The 26,729-nt window shown below is 35.2% G+C and overlaps 1 pseudogene; it reads left to right on the plus strand.

Moving 5' to 3' along the window:
- Nucleotides 1–26,729, plus strand: part of LOC106056240 (cholesterol transporter ABCA5-like) — a 39,279-nt pseudogene that overhangs the window by 10,033 nt on the left and 2,517 nt on the right.

Here is a 26,729-nt window from a genome sequence, read left to right on the forward strand (position 1 = left end):
CTACATTTATGTCTTTTCTCTGGTAGATAGAAGCAGTATTACAAGATGTTGACTTGACCCTTCAAGCAGGAATGTTTGCAAAAGACCTGAGCGGTGGACAGAGACGAAAACTTTCTGTTGCAATAGCACTGATTGGACATCCAAAAGTAATCAAGACATATTTGTGCAGTCCAATATATAATCTGCTTGCACATAAGTTTGATTAACTTCAAATCTGATCATATTTAGATGGACTTTTGATTAATAGAGGAATATTAAATTGAAAAAGAGTTCCTTTGTTTTACAATTATCAATTTGTATTCTTTGTATTGGCTGTTGTCTTTAAACAAATATTGATTGGCAAGTCCCACTTCACCTGCTCTGTTATTTTTTTTTGTTATCTCAAAAATAATTTTGATGAGATTGTATTTTAAACTATTCAGACCATAATTGTTTCTCTTCTATACAAATATTGTGAAAACAAAAAATGGAGATTTTCAACTCATAATTGACAGATAAACTAAAGCTCTGAACCTAACACTTCTCTCTGCAGTTGATATTTCTAGATGAGCCTACAGCTGGTATGGATCCTCTCTCTCGTAGACACCTGTGGTCATTGTTGAAGAAAATGAAAGCTGGAAGGGCTATCTTATTAACAACTCATTTTATGGATGAAGCTGATATTCTTGCTGGTATTAGATGAATTTATTTTACTTAGTAAGCCAAATAAATCTTTGTGACTAAGACCCTTTGAATGGTATACAATTTTCTAATATATAAGTGACTTACAAATATTTTTTTTCAGTTACATCCATACTTAAATAGTGAAAGTCCATCTAACTTTGAAAAATATAGTAAAAAGTCATACATATGAACATTTGTTTATGTTAATATTGTAGTTCAACTGAAAATTTGGGGTAACAATTAAGTTCTGTATTAAAGATTTGTTTTGTTATTTAATATTTGTACAGCAGGTATTTTATCTTTCTTAAAAAAAAAAAAGAAAGAAAGAATATAGGTGCAGACTATATGCTGCAAGCCTATGAGAGAATGACTTTTATTGTTGTCTTGAATTGTAATCTACAGAGGTTTGTTTAGAAGCACCAGAGCACAGGCAATAGATGATGACTTCAGTTTTAATTAACTTGAACAGGAGACACAATCCAAATACAAATATTTATTGCCAGTACGCTGGTATGCAGTAATAAAACAGTGTAAAAAAACCTTAAATGCAAATATTTAAGTGAAAATCAAGATTACTGACCTCTCCTGACTCACTAGTTTTTCCTTTGTGTACTATCACAATTTTATTCTTCTAGAATTTCGAGAATTATTTTTGCTTCAATTGATATTATTTTAATGGAGTGGATCTTTCCATTTATTTTTACTAAAATTTGGCATGTTTCTTCTTAAATAAGCTAAATACATTTTTTTCCAATTGTATCTTATAAAAATCTCCCCCCCCCCTTTTAGCTAGTATGTTAATTCATGTGACAATTAGAACTAGATCTAAATTCATTTAAAGTTATTATGACATGAATAAATAACATGAAATGCTCTTTTCACATGATTTGTCTAAAGCTAGAAATTAACTTTGTTACTGTTCAGGGGCTAATATTTTATTTAATTTCAACCTATAAAACATTGATGTTTTCAAATAGTTTCTCAGAGATAAATTTTTGTCTTTTTTCTGTTGCATTCCCAAGATAGAAAAGCTTTCATGAGTAAAGGCAAATTAAGATGTTGTGGCTCGTCATTGTTTTTGAAAAATAAGTTTGGAATTGGCTACCATTTAACGTAAGCAGAAATCCTTGTTCTGTGTAATATTCCTGCTTTCTGAACATATTGCTTTTTCAGTTGTACCTAAATAAAAGATGGTTGAATATGGATAGGATTCATTTTTCTTTTAAGAGTGTGTAAGTATTTTATGGGGAAAAAAATGTTTGTTACAAAGTCTAGTCTCTATTGTTGGTCCCCTTCAATCATAGAAACACAGAGATGGGAATTGAACCCATCATATAAAATTTGGTTTCGTTAGAGTTAGGGTTTAGTTTGGTATGATAGGTTAGGTGTCAGGAACTAATTACTGTAGTAACAACTGACATCCAGGGGTTTTTCTATGAATGTAAAATAAGTTTATTTACATGAAATAAATATATAAAAAAATTTTATGTATTCTATAAATAGCAATATGAATTAGTTCAACAGTTTTGCAAAATTACAGAAAAAAAAAGTATACTTGAATATAGAGAACATTCAAAATTTATCATCATCAATGTAGTAACTCGATGCTCTTTTAATGAAAGTATATGGCTGTACATGTATCAACTGCTTCTCACACTACAATCTCTAGTTCCTCACGTCTTGAGTCAATATACAGGGTTTCAAGCCACACTGACAATGGCCCTAAAACAATAGTATTGTAACAATCGATATAGTCTATATGTACTAGCTATTGGTACTTCAAACATTCAAACTGCTGCCGTCAGAGTACAGAAAACATTGATGCAGTAAATCAACTGATTCATGATCAACTCTATTGTTATAGGAAAGAGTCTCTTGATCCAAATGACTGCATTCATGACTGTCTATATGTGCACTATATGAGTGCACCTGATGTGTTGAAAAAGACCTAATCATTATCTAAGAATAAAAAATTCATGGTCTTCTGCATTCTTAAAGGACAAAATATTTGTAACACAACACAAAAAGTGTTGAAAGTTGGTACAAAGGATGAATAATATTTTTTCCTCTAAGCTGGAGAGAAAAGCTGCCTTGAAATCATGCATACTGTCACTGCCTGAACCATTAGTATGACAGATGACACATTGTTAGGTAAAAAGCTTGTAACTTTAAATTGTCCAAGTTCTGCATTGATCACTTTGATGTGTGATGCATTAAGTTGGAGTGTGACCAATGGGCACTGAAAACCATGATTCACATTGCTTACACATAGCAAACTCTTTGGCAACTTTTTGAAATAGATTACACAACATAATTATCAATTTGTATTATACAAAATCAAAGAAAATTGTTAATTAAAATGTTATTAATGTCTATTGACTCTTTTTAGTATGAAGTAATGTGAAATGTAGGCTATTTTAGAGAATGTGCATATTGCAAATTTGCACAACGGCTATGTCAAATCCAATTGATTAGTGTGAGGACTGTTTGTTTGGTTCTGTTTGTAGCTATCAGTTTAGTCATAAGTAAGGTTCTAGTTTTGTTCTAGGTTTGGTTCGTTTACCAGTTTTCCTTCTCTTCTCATAATAATATGTTAATAAGAATAATGAGATGAAAGCCTTCGACTAAGTTTTGGTCACATTGATGTCACCCACACCGTTCCCCCCCCCACTCCATTCAGCTCATGTGTCCAAATGAATGGTAAATATCTGATACATTTGGGGATCAATAGAGTCACAGGTTCTGCCAGCTATGATGACATAATAAGTATCCCTTAACATATGCGCACAAATTGTTTAAACTTAGGGGGGTGGGGGGGTGGACTTAAAGCCTGTCACCTCAGGACTAATAATATACTGTTTAACTTGTTGTTTCAGAATGGTTGTCACCCCTGACTGTGAGGTAAGTCTAGTGACCTCTCTCTTACAATCTAAAATACCAGATGTCATACTACAGAGGTCTCATGGGAAAGAAGTATCCTACACCATCCCTCTCAAAGACGTCTCAAAATTTTCTGGTAAGTAACAGTTTCAATCTGAGTTGTCATGGTGTGGTTAATTAGTTTTTATGTTGTGGTTAATTAGTTTTTATGGTGTGGCTAATTAGTTTTCATGGTCTGACTAATTAGTTTTCATGGTGTGGCTAATTAGTTTTCATCAGGACTGGTCCTACAGATTGCAGGGCCCTATGCGAAACGGATTTCACAGGGCCTATTCTGGGTTGTGATAAAGCCTAAGTGAAAATTAAGATTTTGTATTAGAAAATATATTCATCTTTGCATTTTATTCATACTTTACTATGTACAAAATCACTGTCAAATTAACTTTATGAGCCATCTACAGTAGATAGTAGTTTTCCAACAAAAAGCCGATAAACATTCTGATTGCGTTTCAAATTTACTATTGACTAGCAAAATATTGCTTTTTTTTTAAAAAAGGTCGATATTTATATGCCAGTGACTATTAAAGTAAATTAAGAATTTGAACTTCTTGTTTTGGTTAAAATTCGCCTTATTATTACATTTTTATTATAATAATAAATAATTTTTATGACTTTTTCATAAATTTTACAATTTCAGAAGAATTTCAGGAACCCTTTGATAATAAGTTAAAATGGTTTAATTTAATAATTTACACATAGAATTTGCGGGCCCTATGAAAGTGCGGGGCCCACTGCGGCCGCATAGATTGCAGTGGCCTATGTCCAGCCCTGGTTTTCATGGTGTGGCTAATTAGTTTTCATGGTGTGGCTAATTAGTCTTTATGGTGTGGCTAATTAGTTTTCATGGTGTGGCTAATTAGCTTTTTTTTTCTTTAACATCAAAGGTGCTGTCACCGATGAATGTGTGTATGTATGTATAATCTATTTTTACAATCTGCTCGAATGACCGGAAGTGTGTTTTGTTGTCAGAGAGAGACCAGCGGGTTTGATATGCAGTAAAGATGATTAAAGTTTATGTGTTTGATCTAGTGGTTTCATTGTTTTATTTCGTTAACTAGAACTGAACCAGGGACACCTAGACGTATCGAGATCTAAGGTAGATTCTATCGATTTATAATTATAAATATAATAGGAAAGCTGTGACATATTTGGAGGCTCGTCTATCTAGTTACTTGACTTAGTCTTGGAAGACATTAGGCAGAACTGCGGTTTGCCATTGTGAAAAGGTCAAGGACCAAGAAGGTCGTGAAGTGTGTGTGCTCACGTGCAACGGTGGGGAAAAAAACTAGTCAATCAGCCGAGACGAAACTAGGTCAAACACAGTGACAAAGTAATTTGTATTGTTTATATTTGATGCTACACACATAAACGTGACTGGCATAACTGAGCCTACCATCACAGATATCTAAAAGTGGCAAAGGTCAGCAATGTCAGAAGTTACAAATGTGGTAACTAGATCTCAATCTAGCGTAATAGATAACATGGGACAACCGATCCTACATAGTCAGATTGAACAGCCAGAATCAGATTTAACATCCAGTTATGCATTGAAACAAAAGGAGGACCAAACATTGGTTAAACTTTTTGAATTGGCGAAGCGTCCCACCAGTAAATTTAAAATGAAAAATGGTTTACCCGTGAGACCATCTAAAGTGGAGATTGGTTGCAAGAACATTTCCTTTCTAGGATATGTAATTGGAGGACACTCACTGAAACCACAACCTGAACTGCGACAACGGATTATGAATCTTCGTCAGCCAACAACCAAGAGACAGGTCCATAGTTTATTAGGACTCTGCAACTTCTATCAAAGGTTTATAGCGGATTTTGCAGAGATGACTGAGCCACTCACAAACCTGAACAGAAAGGGAGCACCCAACGTGATCAGATGGTCACATGACTGTGAAGTATCACTGCAGAAGATAAAGAAGGCATTTGCAGAGGAGCCGATCCTGCGTCTACCTGACTGTCAGAAGGAATTCATACTAGCTACTGATGCATCTGCTGTTGCTATCAGGGGATGCCTAACACAGGAATCACAGGGCATTCTACATCCCGTTATGTACGTCAGTAGAAAGTTGTCTTCAGCAGAACAACGATACAGCACCGTAGAAAGAGAGTGCTTGGCAGTTGTTTGGGCAGTAACCAAGTTGGCCAGATACCTGTTGGGCAGAACATTCGTACTCCGCACAGATCACGCACCCTTACGCTGTTTAAACACACGTAAGTCGGTGAATACCATTGTAACTCGCTGGGCCCTGATGCTTCAGGACTTTCAGTTCGAAGTGCAGCATATTCCAGGTAAAGGAAACGTCGTAGCGGACATTCTGTCACGCTTATCATAGATATAAGCCTATGTGGCTTCTCACAAACATGTGTTGCTTCATCAAAGACTTTGTGTCTTCATCTTCTAAGACTGTGTCTTCCTCTTCTAAGACTGTGTCTTCATCTTCTAAGACTGTGTGTCTTCAACTAAGACTGGTTTGGTTCTTATACTAAGACTGTGTGTCTTAACTATAGACTGTGTGCCTATTACATTGAAGTCTGTATGACTACATTGAAGTCTTTGTGACTATGTTTAAGTCTGTATGACTACATAAACGCCTTGTGGCATATTCAGAGCCTTTGTGGCCTATTGAATTAACATTTTTGTTGTATTGTGTTTTAATGTTTTATACTTGTTTTATAATTGTGTTTTTAAGTATCTTTGTAAAAATTGATTATAATTTTAGGAGGGGCGAGATGTCACGGATGAATGTGTGTATGTATGTATAATCTATTTTTACAATCTGCTCGAATGACCGGAAGTGTGTTTTGTTGTCAGAGAGAGACCAGCGTGTGTGATATGCAGTAAAGATGATTAAAGTTTATGTGTTTGATCTAGTGGTTTCATTGTTTTATTTCGTTAACTAGAACTGAACCAGGGACACCTAGACTTATCAAGACCTAAGGTAGATTCTATCGAGTTATAATTATAAATATAATAGGAAAGCTGTGACAGGTGCAAATATATTATCTTTTTTTTCCATATTATTTTAATTTAAAATTTAAAAGCTGTGTTGTCACAGATATATCTTATCTTCTTCTTATATCTTATGTATTAAAGATGTTACCTCAAAAATAATTATGTCCGACTCATTTCATGTGTCAATCTAGTCATGTATGCATATCAAAGACATAAACTCAAAAAAGAGGTGAATAGTTCATTTTCAGCTATTTCTGTACATATTATCTTCTAAGATTATATCTTCTAAGATTATATCTTCTGTGGATCTGCCATAGTATGAGGTAAGCCTACATAATTGGATGTGATATTCAGTTTTTTCTTTGTCTCTTATTCTGCTGAATTGGATGAATTTTAATGAATGGATCAAAATATGTATAAACAAAATCAATATTGCTTTTGTGATAGCTATCAATCTATCTGTTTATCATATTTGATATTGAAATCCTTAAAGGGCTGTACCAAAAATAAGTAATGCTGCTACTTTTTATGAAGCTTATTATCAACTCACACTGTTTGTCCGTTTTGTCTGGGTGGAATCTTTTATACCTTATTTCTCTCACTTGCCATTCTTTGATCAAATTGAAACTTTGCAAAAACTAAGGGGAGATAAGCCTTGAATAGAAAAAATTTGATAATTTGCAAAAACTTGTAAAATAGCAATAAACTACAAAATCTTCTATTATTATACATTTTTTTATAGCTCAGTGTCTAAACATGTCAGCCTTCCATCATGGAGGCTTGAAATCTCAAGTTCAAATTCAGACTCAAGTAACGTATGCACCACAGAAACCTGCTCCCAGATACCCCCCGCCCCAACTGGTTCATAAAAGTTATTGATTCATAGTGCACTGAGCATCTTGTAAGCATACAAGTTGCACTTAACAAAAACTATTAATAAATATATTTCCAATTGCAAAAGTTTATTATTTTTAGTCTGGACCAAGTAAAAATTAATTACATAATTAATTCAAAATAATGATGCAATTTCAATCAATGTAAGCTTTGTTGTTGTTTTTTTAAAGTATTTTTTTATATTTTACATGTTGTCATCTCAAATAGAATCTTTTTGTTTTAAAATTAATTATGCAAACTCTTTTTTCATGCACTTAGAGCATTTATAGAAAGTTGTATACTGTAGACTCTAAGTAGGCGGTGTTTTAACCCAAAGGGAAATTATCAAACAATTTTGTCTTTTGTCTCTCCCTCCCTCCACCATACTCACCATGCACACCAACACACTCACATGTTTGATAAATGTAGTGCAGTTACATTTGTGTGTAATAGGTCTCTTGTAACTATCTCAAAAACAGATAGTGCTTTTCAAATCAGATTCACTCTCATATTTGTTTGGCTGAAAAATATCAGCTCTTGCATTCTTTCCTCTTAATTCTCTTGGTTTCACATGAAACCACATACCTAACAAATAGAGGAGGGGGGGGGGTTGTACCAAAAGGAAGAGCTTAGAAGATATTGGAGAGAATGATGAGATCTGAATTTGTTTTCTGTTGTTTTTTTTGCTTATCATGAATGTATAAAAATATAATTTATATATTAGCTCTAACTTTAATAAATTGTATACTTAAAAACAAACTATTTTTTAAAATTGCATTAATTCTTCCAGATTTGTTTGCTCATCTTGATCAAGAGTCAAATAATCTTGGGATTAAAAGCTATGGTGTTTCCATGGCAACACTTGAAGAAGTGTTCCTCAAACTGGGTTAGTTTGTTGGTTGTTTTTTTTTGGAGATTTTGACAGAAACATACAACTATTGTAATATGAATTTAGCTTAGAAATTAATTCAACTTTCCTGATGAATCTGATGAAGGTTTCCAGGAAATAGGATTAGATACAAAACTGACATATCATCCAAAAAATATAATGAAGCATTTATGATGAAGTTTGATAGAAACTTAGTAGCAAAGCTAATTTGTTTTGTAATCTTTCAAAAAAATATATTGAATTTTTATTTGTACAAATCTGTAAATGTTACATTTTCTTTAAATTACTTATTTCCTGAGTTTGAATCTAAATGTCAGTTGGGATTAACTAAAGATTTCAGTGCTCCATAGAAATTTAAGGTGTTTCACATATTTCTAATATTGACTTATTATTTACATAATCCATACACTGCTGGATCTCAAAGGAAACTTTACTTTTTCTCATTACTTTTTGTACTATATTAAATCTTCCAAATCTTGTCTTACATTTTTATTTAGTTCTTTATATTATCATTGTAATAGTTTATTTTCTCAACTGATCCTTACACAACAATCAGAAGAATTGAGTGAAATTGAATCAGAGACTGACGAAATCATGACCTTTGCTACCAACTCTAAGCTGGCTGGTGTAAATGTGCCTGCACCAGTTCAAGCTATTACATCACTAGGAAACTCTGTACTGACTGGAGCCAAATTGTCAAGACAGAGATTTAAAACATTGCTTTGGGTAAACAAAAATTCACTGTCCATGCTTAGAATATTATTGGAAAAAGAAAAGGTTTGAGGTGGGTGGAAACTATATTCAACATATTTCTACCCTTTGATCTTTTAGAATAATCTAGAACAAGCTTCTCATGTCATAAGGCATGATGCATACACACTCAGACTTCTTCTTGAAACTGTCAGGTAGAGTTGAGCCTTTGGTTTTGGAACTCTAGGCCAGCAAAAACGGAGAAGAGCTCCCTCTTGCCGGCCTGAATGAGAATAGTGTGCACTGTTCTGTCTGGTGGGGGGGGGGGGGGTCAGACTCACAGCCAGAGGCCGCATACACAAGATCACCGCCATTTTCATTTTCTATACCAGGCTAACTGTGTGGGACACTCAATTTATGTAACAGCCCCTTGAGGAGCGGATTGTGACAAGGTTGTGGGAGCTCTTTTACAACCCTGCACAGTGCAATAAGGATGCTCTTGCACCCCTTTAGGCACCCCAACAGGAGTCTTGCTTTGCTACCCTTTGGCCTAATCAATTCCTCCTATGATCGTTTCCACCCAGGCACCACTATGTGGCAGGGTAGCATGCCCGGGCTCATTTAGACTTAGATGCTCCTGCGCTGTAAGGTGCATAGGATGCCAATATCTATCCTCAGAGATCAGTCTTCCACAACCTCTAGTGCACAACAGCTAATGCCTAGGGCTTTCAGGACAGAAGTCCAGGACAGAAGGTGTGATGCCATGTTAGAGGGTGATGATGTTTTCATTTTAATATTTTTAATGTATAAGAAAGTGAAAATCTGGCACAATGTATGTTAACTCTATGGATAAGAATAAATTGTTATTAATATGTTTACATTCAGATACTTGAGTATGTAAAAACTAAAAAGTAAATTAGCAATAATGCTAAATCATAATTTACAAATACAAAAACAAAACCTAATAAACTACTCAGAAACACAAAGATAAAGGCACATTCCTCATTCCATATGCTAGGATTAATTCATACAAGTGCTCATTCTTCCCTAGTGCCATTAGAGCTTAGAACAGGCTACTAAATCAGCCAGGAAAACCAATGACTTATGCATGACTAGATTTGCACATGGATTGGACATAATTATCATCTGTTTAGAAGAGTTCTGTAATTAATAAGATAACATAAGAACCTTAGCAACATACAGATAGCTATTTGATCATTCATTTATCATTATAACATTTCAGATGACCTTCTTAATAACTTATCCTCATATTTATCCCTGACATTTTAAAATCTTTTTTACCTTTACCTTTTACCTATCCCTTAGTCTGTTGGACCGTTGGGGCACCAGGCAAGATTTGTCGACCGTCTTTCTCCATTCCTCCCTTTTTTTTGCCTTGTTCAGAACCTCTCTCAATGGCAGGCCTGTCCATTCTTTAATGTTGTCCTCCCATCGCTTTTTCTGTCTGCCTCTTCTTCTTTTCCCTGGCACTGTTCCCTGAAGAAAGGTCTTTGCGAGCCCCGTAGATCTCGTAATGTGGCCAAATGTTTTAAGCTTTCGTTTTTTCACAATAGTAAGCAGGTCGTCATGAGCTCCGATCGCTACAGTAACCCTGTCTCTGATTTCTTGGTTTGTGATGCGGTCTTTGAATGTGATGCCTAGGATCCTTCTGTAGCATCTCAATTCCATTGCTAGGATCCTCCTCTCAAGCTCTGCATTCAACGTCCACGACTCACAAGCATATAAAAATGTGGCCATGACCAGAGAGCGCATCAGTCTAATTTTGGTGCCGAGGGCTAAGCCCTTATCTTTCCATATTATTTTAAGTTTTGAAAGGGCTGCTGTGGACTGTGCTATTCGGGCCAATAATTCGGGTTTTGTTCCCTCATCTGAGACAATAGCTCCGAGGTATTTGAAGCTGTTAACACTAGTTAGCTTTTCACCTCCAATACTGATGCCTCTTTTAAAGCCCTGATGGCTATTGGTCATAATTTGAGTTTTTTCGGCATTTATTTGCATGCCATATGCTGCGGAAGTCTTGTCAATGCGCATCACCAGGTCAGCTAGTTCTTCTTCTGTCCCTGCTAGGCCGTCAATGTCATCTGCGAAGCGCAAGTTAGTAATTCTTCTTCCTCCAATGCTAACAGTACCTTCATAGCCCTCGAGGGCATCTTCCATTATCCTTTCAAGGAAGATATTGAAGAGTGTTGGTGACAGTAGGCAGCCTTGTCTTACTCCAACTGTGGTTTTGAACCAGTCCCCAATATTATTGTTGAAGTACACCGCACTGGTGGCCTCCTTGTAGAGGTTCTGGATAACTTTGATTATGTTTTTATTAATGTTGTACTTTTCCATTGTCGCCCAGAGTGCTCCGTGCCATACTCGATCGAAAGCTTTCTTGAAATCAATAAAGACATGGAAAAGATTCTCTTGGTGTTGGAGATATTTCTCACAGAGTATTCTGAGGTTTAGGATTTGCTCTGTTGTGCTGCGACCTTGTCTAAAACCTGCTTGTTCTTCTGATATGATGTTGTCTGCTATCGGTTTTAGCCGGTTTAATATGATTTTTAACAGTACTTTGCTGGGATGACTTATGAGGCTGATGGTGCGATAGTTTTGACAGAGTTGTAAGTTGCCTTTCTTTGGAAGGGTTATTATGAGTGATTGGGTCCAGGGTTTGGGCCAATCTCCTGATTGCCAGATCTTGTTGCAAATCATATAGAGTGCGTTTATCATAGTTTCTCCCCCCGCCTGAAGAAGTTCACCAGGAATGTTGTCAACTCCGGCCGATTTTCCCTTTTTCAGGTCTTTTACTGCTGCTGCTACTTCCGAGCGAAGAATCGGATAGTCGTCAATGTTGGAAACTGTCGGGACATTTAGTATCTCTGGATCTCCTGAGATTTCAAAGTTATACAACTCTGAACAGTATTCCGTCCATCTTTTCAACACATCTTTGTCCTCGGTTAAGCATTTGTTGTTTTTGTCTTGTATTGTGTTGGTTTTTCCATGCTTTGAAGTAGTGAGGTCATTTACTAATTGGTACGCTTTTTTGCTGTTGTTTCTATTAAGTCCCTGTTCAATTTCTTGACACTTATTCTCTATCCATTTTTTCTTCGCTTCTTTCATTCCCTTTCTAATCCGTTTGTTGACGCTTTTGTATTCTTGGACATATTTTGGGTCGGACAGCTTTTTCCCTTTAAGCTCCCGTCGCTTGTCACAGAGTTGGAGTATATCCTCTGTTACCCAGGGTTTTTTGGGCGGGCGGAGCTTCCCTAATATTTCCAGGGCTGTATCTGTGACTGCTGTGTTTAGCATATTGACTTGCGTATCGATATCCTGGTCATTGGAGTCCAAGATGTTGAGGGCTGCAAAGCGTCCTCCTACTTGTGCCTCGAATATGGCAGCTACTTGGGGGTCTTTCAGCTTGTCCAGGTCAAATTTTATCCTGGTAGGTCCTTGTTTTGTTACCTTTTTTAGGTGTACTTTAAGGGTCGTCATAACAAGGTCATGGTCGCTTCCAATGTCAGCTCCAGGAAAACTTCTTGTTTTAGCTGTATGGATGCTTGTCTTAAAGCGCTGTTGCACCATGATATAGTCGATCTGGTTGTGGTGCTCTCCGTTCGGACTGTGCCATGTGGTTATACGCGATTTTTTGTGGCATCCTAGTGTGTTAGCCAGTAAGAGATTGTTGTATTTCGCAAATTCTAACAGTCTTCGACCTCGTTCATTGGTTGAGAGGTTACTGTATTTTCCACAAGTGCCTTTCCAGGTTTGATAGGAGTCACTTCCTACTTTGGCATTCCAGTCTCCTTGTACAACAAGGATGTCCTTTTTCGGGACCTTATTGACCACTTCCTGTAATTGATCATAAAACTCTTCTACTGCCTCATCGTCATATGTTGATGTAGGAGCGTAGGCTTGAATGATGGTGATATTGAAGGGTGATGCCTTTAAACGTATGGAGATGAGTCGGCTGGATATAGGGTAACAATTCACAACGCAGTTGTTGTAGTTCCTGTGTATAAGAAATCATACTCCTTGTTCCTCAATCTGGTAGTCCACTGTAGTACAGTTTATGGCCATCTTCTGTTGTTGTTTCACCTATGTTTTTCCATCGCATTTCAGAGAGTCCTATGATGTTGAAACGGAGTCGGTTAAGTTCATGTGTGAGCTCTTCAACTTTTCCTTCGTCTCTTAGTGATCTCACATTCCATGTTCCTATGGTGATTTTATTTCTGGTATTTATTTTAGTTTTGCATGGACCAGTAGTATACTTCTCACCCCCGCCCTGGTCTGTAACGGTAGGCGCGGCCCTTGGTAACCCGGGCGACGGCCGAGCCGGTATGGGTTTATTAACGGTCATCATCTCATTTGGTGTAACAAGGGCTATTTACTTGCATGGCGGCGCCCATCCCTCTCCATGCTGACCACAGCCGAATGCCTCCAATTAGGTGGATCGCCTTGGTCCTGAACACGTGGCCGTTGTAGTCCATCCTGGGACTCTTCCGCCCTGGCCGGTGACCTTAATCTAGAAGGCCTTTCGCCCAGTGGTGCCATGTTATCACCACCCCCTCACATGGTTTAGTCCGCCAGCTGAAGCGGTTTTCCAGGGCATGGCGCTTGGAGCCACATGTGAGAGATTTAGGGGTTGGAAGGGGACCAGTGAGGCCGTCCACCTAAAGGTGCAGCATGCCGGACCATCAAAGGTACTACCCCTTTCCAATACCCCCTTATGCCCTAAAATCTATAGAAATACAAAGAAATAGTTACCATTGAGTTTTTAGGGTATTGTTCATATGTGCAATTTAATTGATTTGACTTTTGAAACTTTGACTCTACTTTGTTTCAGATTAGATATCTGATGATCAGAAGAAATATTCAAGTTCTATTTTTACAGATATTTTTACCTAATATGTTGTTAATAATGGGTTTTATTCTTGATAAAGTATACAAAGCTAACCCAGTTCAGAATCCTCAGCCTTTAGAGATCAATCCACACCTTTATGTGGAGTCTTCCACTAAGCCTTCAGGGTTAACACCCCTTTTAACCTTTGATGCAGTCAGTAAGTTTGAGAAATAAAGTATTGTGTGAATAAAAGATTTTTTGTGTGAGTGACACTGAGTGGCTGTATAAAATTAAAATATTTGTATTGGCTAAAGTTTTGAGCCTTGCATCTGCTGTCATTAAATAAATTGGGGAAAATCTGGAAGAGTAAAATCAGTTTCCAAGTAAAATTAAAACTGTATTCTTTGTTCGAGATCTCTGTACTCCTATACGATAGGACCCTGAATGTTGATGCTAATAGAAGAATTCAAGTCTTCGAAAGCAATTGCTACAGATAACTTTTACAAGTCAACACTCTGGCTGGCAATTAGAGGAACTCTTCAATACTGTGAAGAGACAAAAGCTGAGGAAACATAATCATAATCAAAAGTCATCCTTCAAGGTATAGCAGAGGGAGCATGAAGATTTGTCAAAAAAAAGCAGGTCGAACAATATGAAAGAACTGATTTTCCCAGTTTCCTGATTCTCTGCTAAGAACAGCTGTAGACCGGGAAAAGTGGAGTGATTCGGTTATGTGAATTGTCACAAGACCCCTACAATAAAAGTGAATGGCAAGATGAAAGTTTGAAGCTTTAAATGATAGTCTGTAGTTGAGTGATAATAGCACATTAGTCACATTTGGAAGAACAAAAAATGAATTACTAACTTCTTTCTACAGACACAACAGACTCATTAGCATTGTTCAATGTATGGAGAAATCATTACAATTTGAAACTGGATGTCTACAAAGCTGGTATCAATACAACAAGTCAGCTAGCACCTCATTATTTGGGCATACAAGTTCAGAACATCTCTGGAAAGGTATTGATAGATGATTTTGGTCAATTAGATTTTTTTTTCTTTGTGTTAATTTTGAAGTTTACATTTTTCTTGTAAATAATATTAATGTTCTCCCGTTCTTCCAAATATACATTGAATCTATATATAATTGAATTACCCCACCCAGTTGGTGTTCATATGTATTTTTGAGATTATTCCTTACAATAAATACTAATTATTCAGAAAAAGTCCTTCAAGATCCAATCTTCTTTAAATATTTTTTTGATACTTATTGCTATACTTTGCTTTTTGGATTTACTTTGATATAAAGATCACTATTTGTGAGCAATCCAAGCACAGAATTGACTACTGTCTTCCTGTGCAAAATTATGGCTCTAGGATAGCCCTTGCATAGCTTGATGATATTCAGTCCCAAGCACTGAGGTTTGTGGAACTTTCAAGATAAGTCCAGTGAATGTTGCTGAAATAATTGTACATGTAGGTCCACTAAACCCTTAGAAGGGAATTATCTGTACTAACTTACTTTGAACAGTACAAATGACTAGATGCATAACTGCCAGCTAGAGAACTAGATGATGGAGATCAGAAGATAGATCTAGATGCAGTTATTTATGCATCTTGCTACTAAACTTTCTGACAATGCCAGCTCTCTACCAATAAGTAAAACATCTAAACTTTCCACTATAAACCCCATTGATGTCTTTCCACAGCCCCAGATATTTTCTTGAAACTAGTAGAGCTGACACCACTAAGCTTAATCATGTATCTACTGAGACCATCTATTCCTTCCCACTTAGTGTTACCTTTACATATACTGATTGCATGAGTAGACTTCGGAATAGCTAATTGTGGAGTAACAATTTCCTTTTGACTCAAGAAAACTCCATGGTTCCTGTGGTAACATCTGCAACTTAAATGGAGAAGTCATGGCAATCAAGTGAAGCTCTGAAAACCATTGACTGACTCAGCTAGGGATGCCTGATAGTGACACACATAGTTATAAACGGCCTCACAATCTGTACTACAGATTTACAAAGTCCCCATCACAGTCATAGGCCAACACTCTGGCACCATGGTTATAATGCAGAGGGTACCAAGTCACATAGGTGTGACATGTAATACCATTGGAGACTCCATTGGCCCACCAGGGAAGGAAAATACCACTCAGTGAACAGATTGTGTTCCTTCATTATGCTCCAGCAACAATACAAAAGACAGTAACAGATCAATGGTTTTTGTTCAGGACAAAATCCATAAAGCTCATGGATTCTCAGAGCACAAACTGGGGCACCTCATATTGAAGGTCACCAGGCCAGAAAAAGTTCAACTCACAGTTCCCCCACTGCAGAGAGGAAGAGGAATCCATGTCTCTTTTTTTTTGACTGTGAAATCTGAACAGGCCTGGTTAGCAATATGCTCTTGTATTGTTAAGAGATATGCATGCTTTATAAACAATCACAAGGTTTTGGTACCTGGCTTTTGGATGAAAGGATTTGAGCTTCTCAATCTCTTGTTCACATAACGTTGCTGATGATGAAATATTCAACTATGTGCATACTAAGCATCATTTTTTTAATTTACATTTTTCAAAGAAGAACCCTATTTTTAAACGTTAGGCCTATCATGATGGTCAAGTTAATCTGGTTTTTAGTTAACTGGACATTGTCTGGACAGCACAATTACCTCACACCTTTACATTATGCTTAGCAGCAGGATTCTTTAACACTGTAGTTACGACTTCCTATATTTTAAAATTAATTTGTGTAAATAGTTGAAGATTTTTTTATGTTTTCAGACCTTGAACGACATAGTAATCCTGTACAATGATTCAGCACTGCACAGTGTACCAGCAGCCATAAATCTGCTCACTCAGACAGTGCTGTCCTTCTTCAACGCATCTGCCTCTATAAACATCAGTAGTCTCCCATGGCCTGTGGTAGAATCTGGTATGAAATTCAATTCTGGGAGCCTCATGGCTTTATTTTATGTTGGATTAGCATTTGTTTTCATCATTCCAAGCTTTGCTGGGGAAATAGTTCAGGACAGGGAGGTAATTTAGCATTTTAGTTTTCTCATTTGCTTTCTACTTCAATTGCAATCAAATATTTTAATCCACTTGTATTATATTATAATATTATACTAGATAGCATACAGCCATAAGTAAAGCGACCCTTATAGACTTAAGTGCAGATAAACTTGTTTGTATGCCAGAATGGTAAACAATGGTGTCATGTTGCCAGCACAATGAACAACTTCCTTTACTTTCCCAACTAATGTCAGGTAACCATAAGAGTTGACTGGACTAAAAATCTTGGAAATTCAAAATCTGTCTTTAATGAGATTTAAACCCTGAGATCCCTTGGTTCATTGACTGCTATTCATTTACAGCTAACAGAAAGGAAGATTGAATTATTTGTATGGTGCTGTGTAATCAATGGTTCCAATGTATGAGCACATATATGTTTACCTTTTACTGTTGGTTATGTTGAACATTAGATAGGAACAAATGGAGTCAGTTTTATGAAGCTCAATAAGTAACATAGGAATGTATACTCAGACACAAAGATAAGGAATATTTCTTATTCCATATGCAAGAACAAATTTGTTTAAGTTCTTCTTCTTCCCTAGTGCTATTAGTTTGTCATTTTAGCTGTCGTGTTTGTGTTTATAATGTTATTACAGCGCCTTGAGCCTATATTTTGTTTGTTAACAGCGCTTTATAAATAAAATTATTATTATTAGTGCATGAAATGGTTTGCCTGAACCTACCAGGAAAACCAATGACATTGCAGAATGAATGATAAATAACACCTTGGAAATAATTATGATAAATGTAAGAAAAATGATTTTCTTTGCCCTTACTGGAACATGTTTTTATGTTGAGATCTAAAGTATTAATATGCAACATTTGAAAGATCCACTCATTAGGTGTAACTTATGTTGTTTATCCTTCTGAAACAGCTTAAGTTAAGAGGTCAGCTGCGTATATCAGGTGTATCATTCAAGGAGTATTGGGCTTCCATCTATGCTGCTGACATCATAGTATACTTGATTCCTCTCATTCTTGTTTTGATCATTGTTCCAGTGATGGAGGTTTGTGTTAGAACAAAATAGTGAAACATAATATTTTATTATTAAGTTTATATTTGTAATTAATAAGTACATTTTGAAAAATGTTTTTTATTTTTAGTGAAAATGGAATAATTGTAATGCAAGTTTTTATTTTTAGGTTATAATTCTTCCAGTTTGCAGATTAAATAAGACTAACACTCTAGATTTTGAATGTCAGAAAATAAACTATGTAACATACCTAAATTATTTACAGACATATTCTTGTTAAAAATGTATTTTCTAATTGTTACTCTACAGAAAATACCAAGGTGTTATAATAAACAAAGTTCTTAGATTATTTTCACAGTTTTATTGCTACTTTCTCTTTAGGGCACTTCTATCCAAAAAGATTTTAGAACTGTTTAGTGGCCTTACAAAAGGTCATTGTGAAGGGTATAGCCATTCCACAGAGTAGGGCAAGGGCAAAAGACCACCTTTCCACCCCAACCCCGACGCTCTGACCCGAGGGCATGGCGGGTCATTTTATTTATTAAAGAAATTTATTTGTAAAATAACATAACTACCAATATTTCAAAAAAAAAGTATTTTAAGTAAGCGAGCTTTTTCCATCTTCTAAGTTGTATCGTTTAATTGTTTTTGTGAAAGCTATATCTTTCTGAAAACATTTCGAAACCTCTCCGCTTCACGTTGATATGTTAAATGGTCAAATTTTTTTCCAACTGTTTTACATTGTTATATTGAGGCTTTTATATAACAAAAAAGGTTCTCAACGGAGCATTTTACCTACCATAAAGATGATCTTAGGCGGTCACCTCCATTACAGACTTACCTATGCTATATTTAACTCAAATATCCCTTGCATACTAGTATTGGCCAGTGATGCCTACTACTTTATTAGATTTAATTTGTTTAAGCCTGTCCCATCCCTTTTTAATTAATTCTTTTGACCAGCATTCTTATTACTGGCCAGAGGAGGAACCTGCTGTTTTTGTGTTTTTTTTCCAATATCCCAGGAAACATTTTTTTTTCCAGTATTAAAAAAAATTTTTTTTTATTTCACAATTTTTCCAAAGAAAAAAGGAATAAATTTACTAACTTTAATGAACATTCTTTATGTATGATTTCCAAACATTGTATATATTGACCCCAGCTGGTTAATGGGTGCTCAAATGAATTTTTTGTATTCATTTGGAAGGGCACCACTTAGAAAAGTTTAAGAAAATGTATTAGGAGCACATACATTCAAACTTTTGTTAAATGTTGGCAAAAATATAAGGCCTTTCCTAAACCCTATAGCTATCTCTGTAACTCTGCACAAGAACCTATCACTAAACAACAGAATACTTAATAAATTAAGAGAAAAAAAAATAATTAAAATGTTTTTTTTATCTAGAATGCTTTTTTAAGTTCCCCTGGTGCAGTTGGCACCTTCATCTTACTGTTAACTATCAACATGCCATTCTACTTAATGCTGGCTTTGGTGCTGTCCTTCATCTTTGATAAAAAAGCAACTTGTGTCTCATACCTGAGTAGTTTTTTGAATTTTGTAAGTCCACTTGTGTACATGTTTATTATCATGTTTGGACTAGAATGAGACATTATCTTTTTTGGACCAGATTGAGGCATTATCTTTTTTGGACTAAATGAGACATTATCTTTTGGACCAGATTGAGACTTATATTTTTTGGACCATAATTAGAAATTATCATGTTTGAACTAGAATGAAACATTATCTTGTTTGCACTTTAAAATCTTAGAAGTTTAACATAAACATGTTTTCTATACTCAATATTAATTTTTTTTTCTTGTTAACAATCACTACTCAAAATTTTTTAGCTCCATTTACTAAGAGTTCTAAAGAGGAATTCCTCTCCCATTCCATCTTTTTCCTTTTTTAAACTTCATCTAATTTCCTTAGGCTGCAGTGATGCCTTTGATAGCAGTTTTATTCTTGGACATGTCTACCAGAAGTAAGAATGCCATTATTATTCACTATGTTGCCTGTATTGTGGACCCACCTTACATAATTTTTGGAGGAATCTATTTCATCTTAAGGGTAAACAACTACTTTCTCTGATTTTTTATGTCTCAAAGTGGAACCAGTTTTGTATGTTTATGTTTTATTTAAAGAGCTTTTAGTTTATAATTGAGTGTTTGAAATGTTCAGGAAACTTTTAGGAACAAAGTTTTCATTCAAAGTTTATTTGATCTCTCAGATTTCCTTTTGTCTGTAGATCAATGTGATAGCTGTTCGGAGTGGACTGCAAGTAACAACCAGTGACTACTTCCAATGGGACAATCACTTTATCATTACCATAATATTGGTATCTATTTTTGTTAAATAGCATTTAAAATAAATAAGTTTTTTCTTTGGCTTTTACAAGCAATTATAAATTTAATTTTTCATTTTAATTTTTCTTTTACTTATTTTTGTAAATGAATATTTTAAAATTTCTGTTATAATTTAAAACTGATATTGAAACCTATTACTTCAACACTTTTTAAATAATAAATTGACTTGTGTGTTCATTTTATTTCCTATTTTTAGCCAGTACTACATTTTGTTTGGATGTATTGGCTGCTTCGAGTCCTGGATATAAAGAAAACTGGAGGCAAAGTCAAAGACGCCTTCCCATGTCTTGCAAAGTCAGTGGATGGCTCAAATAATATAAACCCAGATATTATTGAGGTGGAAGATGATGATGTTAAACTAGAGAGAACTCATGTGGAAAATTTACACAGTTCTAATAATCCTGTAAGCTGCTGTTTTCATCATTGTTAATTGTAAATTTTAACTAGTTGCTAGTTTTATTCTTCTTTAGTAACTGCATAGGATTAAGCTTTAAACATCATACAATGAATGACTTTGGAATAATTGATTAAGTGTGTGGCATTTTACATCTCCAAAATCAATCTTTATCATTTGCAACTTCACATTTGACTAAAGAGGCCAATCCTTGATATACATCCATTGCCACAGGTTATGAATTTGTAATCACCTGACACTGCAGCGTTTTCAGCCTTTTGTCTACTTTTGGTGTGGTGACCATTTTTGATCCAGAATCCCTCCTTATGCTTGGCATCATATGGGCCTGTTCTGTGTTGTTTTTTTTTGGTGTGAACTTACATACATTATTGTATCTTAAGAGTGGGCACCTGCAGCTCCTTATTATATCATTATACAAAATGTCTTGTGGCATTCACTATAATGTCCAAGCCGTCTGTTTCTGGTAACAGTGCAGATGTCCTGGCATCCTCCTCTTCATAGGACTATTCTTTAAGCCAAATTTCTGGCAAGCATCAGACATGCCATCAGTTAGAGTCTGAAGCTGAGTAGCAGATTCAGCAGCACCAACTGCATTATTAGTGTAAAGCAGTTCCCTAATTAACATTTTTTTCACTTTGGTTTTGGCCCTGAATACATTGAAAAGTTTTCATGAGGACCTTGAAAATACACACCTCTGTAGTATAAATTATCATCATCATCAAACCCTTGCTTGCTGTTGTGTGTACTGCATGTATGTCACCATACATGTCAAGTACTTGTGGCTCCCCAGACCTGTCAAGACAGAGATTAGCAGGTCTTCCACTAACAGGAATGACCCTTTCCATGGTTTCCTCACAAGACTTATTCCTGACCAGAAAACATACACTACTTCTCACATGCTGACCACACTGGCAATGATCCCTTCTACAACTCAGGCAGTTCTAACCTATTTCTAATTCTGCTTCTCCATCTACTTAGCCAGAATCAATAGTCAACCATCTTGTCTCTACTCTCTGTTCATCACTCATCTTAATTGGTGCTCTAGTGCACACCAGCGTAGGAACAGAGATAAAATATTGCTTCCTTCTTCACAAGAGATCGTCACGTACACTCTGGAACAGTGGAGATTAGTCAGTTTATTCCTCCTCCGCTTAGCAAGAGCACCATGATGTGAATCATGCTAAGAACAAATCAACAGTACGTGGCCCATCCAGCATATTCAGACCTGGGCAGCCTCCACCACAGCAAGGATTGGTCAGGGCACCTCATCAGCTCCCAGATTCTACTGCTTTTTTAGGGCTTGGCTCAGCACATAAACCATTTTTCCATTTCTTATCATTTGGATTGTCGCCAGAGTCATGATGGAAATGCACAGGCTGATTGGTACTGGTGATAGCCCTCCCTGGTGGTCCAATGAATCTGCAAGGCTGTTGCTAATGACACCTATGTGACTCAGTACCCACTGCAAAGTTATCAATAGATAATGCTATACTGTTCAAAATGTTTTTAGATTATTTTGTCTTATTAGCTATCATGTTTGTTTATGCTTGCATAGAATCTTGAGCCTACATAATTTATGTTTTGTTATGCTGTCATAGCACCTTGAGCCTATATTATGTTTTGTTATGCTGTCATAGCGCCTTGAGTCTATATTATGTTTTGTTATGCTGTCATGTTTTGTTATGCTATGTTTTGTTATGCTGTCATAGCACCTTGAGTCTATATTATGTTTTGTTATGCTGTCATGTTTTGTTATGCTATGTTTTGTTATGCTGTCATAGCACCTTGAGCCTATATTATGTTTTGTTATGCTGTCATAGCACCTTGAGCCTATATTATGTTTTGTTATGCTGTCATAGCGCCTTGAGCCTATATTATGTTTTGTTATGCTGTCATAGCGCCTTGAGTCTATATTATGTTTTGTTATGCTGTCATGTTTTGTTATGCTATGTTTTGTTATGCTGTCATAGCACCTTGAGCCTATATTATGTTTTGTTATGCTGTCATAGCACCTTGAGCCTATATTATGTTTTGTTATGCTGTCATAGCACCTTGAGCCTATATTATGTTTTGTTATGCTGTCATAGTGCCTTGAGCCTACACTATGTTTTGTTATGCTGTCATAGTGCCTTGAGCCTACATTATGTTTTGTTATGCTGTTATAGTCCTTGAGCCTACATTATGTTTGTTCACTGTGCTTTATAAATTAAATTCTCAGTATGACGACAACAAAATTAGCTTCATGTTGTATTTTCTTTGACAATATCAACATAATCTCTTCTATTTAGACCCCAGTAGCATACACACAAGGATTGAGAAAAGTTTATTATGTACGCATCAAGAAAGCCAATTGTTTTCAGCCTTCTGCTTTTCTATTTAACGTGGCAGTGAGAAATTTAAGTCTTGCTGTAAATGATGGGGAGGTGATAGGGCTACTTGGACCCAATGGTGCTGGCAAGACAACCGTTTTGAGTATGATCGTAACTGAGACAGAACCAACATGTGGCCAGGTAGGACATTCTTTATGCCAGTTGTATTGTTTCAGTTTGTTTTAATTATAAAATACTTAAATTGTCATTTAAAAGTTTATGTAGAAGGTTAATTTCATTCTTTTCGATTTAAAATTAAACATTTTGACTTATACGCTTTATTGGAAATGTTATTCTAAGATTAATTAGAGTAAAAAAGAAATAAACTGTTCTTTGTTTACAATTTGCTTTTTAAGATCCATTCTACATTCATAACAATAAAACAGAGAAAATGAAGAGAAAACAATATGGAGAAGCATGTAGGCAATGTAATGAAACTTAAAGAAAAACAAGAAACATTTTAAAATGGAAGATGGGGAGAGATGAAATCAAAATAAAGGGCTAAAGCTTCATATAAAAAGGTCATTTGCAAACTAAATAATACAAATTACTTTTTTGCAACAATGTAGAAATTCTATTCTGCAGTGCTAAAAAGTACAAAAAAATTGTGTGCTAAAATACCTATTTTATCAATATTTCTGTATTTTGTAAACCAGGGGGCACAGGAGACTCCATATATAAAAATATCTCATTATTTTTAGAAATCAAAATGTCTCTTTTCAAAATAAAAACAACCAAAACTGGATTTTGGATAATGATCTGACAGGTCATGTAGATATCCTTAATTCTATGCCAAACTTATGAGCCACAACATCTTACAAAAAGCTATCTTTCTGTGCCATTGGTCACAGTTAATGTTATGTGGTATAATGTAATATATGTATGTACTTTTCTCTGTCACTTGGTGTAAGTTCTTTTATTTTTATGTTTTTATATTAGTTCTATTTATTATAATTATGAACTTAAACTAAGGACCCATACAAAAAGTAGTGACATTGAGCCATCTAATCTAATTGAAATAAAGACACAATTGATCAGAATATAACAGATGTACAATAATCATAAGTTCAATTTTAAACTTTGTTACCATGTAGACTAGCTACTTTTGTCAAACCTTATTACATAATGTCATAGTTGACTATACATCTTATGTTAAAAAAGCTTATGTTTACCCTTGTGACAGTGAATTTACTTGGGTAAGTCAGTATGTAAATTATAGATCACCATTTTTCCTGTGAATTAAATTGTATGTATAGATAATTGTTTAGAGAATAAAAATTATAATAGTATGTCAATATTTCTGTAATTGATGGTTGGTGAAGTGTTTAAGCACTTGACTTCTAATCTCTGAAATTATTTAATGTCCATCTCTATGTCATTTTCAAAGGTAATTGTGTCTGGTTACAACAACCGCAGTCACATGTTGTCTGTACTTGAGTTCCTGGGATACTGTCCACAGTACGATGCTCTGTGGGAGAACATCACCCTGGAGGAGCATATCAGGTGCTTTGCTGCCATTAAGGGAGTAGATCCTAAACACTTAAATGCAGTGATAGATTAGTATGTATTATTTCCATTCTTAATTAAAGAACATTAGTTGGGTCAGGGGAGGTCAAATAAGTTCAATAGCAGTAATAACTAGAAGTAACTAAATGTACAATAGTCAATAATTAGGAAAAAATGGCCTTTGGTAGCCTTAGATGATAGTTTCTTAACAATCTTTTGGCACAAAGCACATTTCATGGTCAGCATTGTCTAGAATTAAGTGCATCACTATTAATGTGATGGAATATTTTTAGTGTTTTGGAGCAATAAACAATGGCAGTATGAATGTCCTACCCCCATCTCTTACTAAACATGATACCACTCACTTCAGAGTCGAATACAACCAGTGTAGTTAAAATATAAGTTAAAAATATAAGCTATTTGCTATAAAAAAAAAAGTGTATACAAAGTGTAGTAGTATAAAATACAAACTTTATATATTAATAATATAATATACGCACATGTATGTTTCTTATATATAAATCGTTTTTCAATATACTATTTTATTTTAAACAATGAAGAGGCCTACTTAATCATACAAAAACATTCATAATTAGATTTAGCATTATGTTAAAAAAAATTTCCTGCTTTGTTAGCTATGTTTCAAGTCTAAAGCTAGAAGAACATAGAAAAAAGTGTGCTAAAACATTATCAGGTGGAACCAAAAGAAAAGTAAGTCTGCTCAGGACATTTTTTGTTTGTTTCAACCACCTGTATCACCTTTTTTTTTAATTTTTGTCATCTTTATATACAATTCATAAAAGTTGTGTTCTTTGGTGAATATATTGTTTTCAGTACACAGGCTAAAGGTTTGGAACTCACTCCCCATTGATCTCAGACAGGCAACATGCTTCATTGCATTCAAGAAAAACATTAAAACCTATCTGTTCAAAACTTTTTTTAAGATTAGTTTGTCATTTTAGCTCTCGTGTTTATGTTTGTAATGTTATCACAGCGCCTTGAGCCTAAACTTTGTTTGTTACAGCGCTCTATAAATTAAATTATTATTATTATATTACAGCTGAGTTACATAATGAGCATACTGGGGTCACCTCGGCTGGTACTGCTAGATGAACCTTCCACTGGAATGGATCCTCAATCAAAACGTTTCCTCTGGTAAGCATTAGAACCTTAGCTAAATGCTCTTATTTTCATCATTGACCAGCTTAATTAGCTTTCCTTAAGTTTTAAGTTTTCTTTCATCACTAAATGAAGTTTATCTTGAACCCTATCTTGGCTTAACACATTATAGTGTGTGTCATAAAAACCAGAAAAACATTTTAAAAAATACATTTTAAAAAATAAAGCTTATTATATAATGTGTAATTGAACCAATTAGTTAAAAAAAAGGGAACAACCTGAATTCATACTCATAATATGGCTCACCTCTCTTCAAGCTGACACTCTAACCACTCTGCTAGGGAGGTGCCTGTGACTATAGATGTATGGTTATGTATTGTTTGTTTCAAACTTACTTTAAAGCACCGACCAATAATGGGGACTAATTCAGCTTATACCACCACTTCAGCCAAGTACAATATCTTTCACTTGCTCAAAATACCAAAACAAAATAATTAATTATCAATAATTAAATTAATCAACTAATTGGTTAATTTTTTTTATTCTTGTGTCGTCAGGGAAAAGAAATAGTTGTGCAAAATTTCAACTTGAGCCGAGATGGGTGTCGGAGAAATGACATGTACAAACTTTTTACCAGAGAGACAAACAGTGAGTTGATATAAGCTTTGTAAATATGTGGCCAAAAACCTTGGTGTTATCCAATAGTTGTGGATTCTGACATTATCTAAGCATTATTAGGAATGTCAGACCATCAAACATTTTAATGACACAATGTAGCAATCTTTAATTGCAACTCCCTTAGTAAAGATTTAAGACTCTTAAATGGACAAAACATTGGGATGAAAACAGAACATTATGAGAGCAGTAACAACTTTAACCTTCCCCTGAGCAAAGCAATAAATTAGCACCAGAGTCATGAAGTAAACTAGAGCAGAAATTGCAACTTCAGTCTTACATTTCATTACTTCATACACGCATTTTGTTTTCTCTAATGAAGTCATGTTTTTTCAGATATTTATTCTAAACTGTTC

The sequence above is a fragment of the Biomphalaria glabrata genome, chromosome 2 (genome assembly GCF_947242115.1).
Source record: "Biomphalaria glabrata chromosome 2, xgBioGlab47.1, whole genome shotgun sequence".
Classification (NCBI taxonomy): Eukaryota; Metazoa; Mollusca; class Gastropoda; family Planorbidae; genus Biomphalaria; species Biomphalaria glabrata.